This window comes from Trichinella spiralis (genome assembly GCF_000181795.1).
Source record: "Trichinella spiralis strain ISS 195 chromosome Unknown Scfld2, whole genome shotgun sequence".
NCBI lineage: Eukaryota > Metazoa > Nematoda > Enoplea > Trichinellida > Trichinellidae > Trichinella > Trichinella spiralis.
In genome coordinates, this window is record NW_003526941.1 from 7,422,933 (window position 1) to 7,423,793 (window position 861).

Sequence of the window (861 nt, forward strand, 5' to 3'; positions counted from 1 at the left end):
GATATAGGAAACGTTCTTTGCATTATCGTGAGGTATTCGTTGAAATTGCGAAGTCCTGTGCAATATTTCCTTGTTTTGGGCAAGTCGATTTTTCTTCATTTTCCGTCCATTTGGAATCAATTTATAGAAATTGTTTCAGGATGGTTTGAAATAACCATAAAGTCTTCCAATTATTTGTTTCCTATTGGTTTATTTCATTTATTCGATCAGTGGAACTGAATTTCTCAAAATGTAGCTGTCAACATTTATTAATACCTGAGTGTCTAACGTATGACTTGAATATGTTTGATTTCATGAAAAAACAATCATTTCATTGATTTCTATGCTGTTCATGATCCTAATTATTTATAGAGCTTCTCAACGATACCAAGAATGCAGTTGTTTGAATCAGTTTTTGTTCAGGTCATCATACTCAATTGACGCTTATGCAAATGGCTTTGAATGTTGTTTTTTGTCTAAAATGATTGTTTGCAAATTGTGAAAATAAAATAAAATAACATCGTGTGAGAAACTTTTTCGCCCATGCATGGCATTTACTCTAATCTTTCAAGATATATGCATGTAAGCTCATAAGTACAAACGCCTGCCTCTAGGGAACACAAATGTATTATTGAATTCTTTCTTCCTGTATGGGAACAGTACTGTACAATAAATTATTACAGAAACTAACAATAATACTCAATTGATTATTTAATGATATATTTGAACACATTTGGCTTGGTAAGCAAACTGACCTTTATACGGGGCAAAGAAATGCATGATTTCCATGAAAACTGGTAAAATGAAACATTTAATTTTCGAAAAATTCCTACTTTCCTTATCCGTATTTATCCTCTTAAATTGCATAAACTAATCATTTTG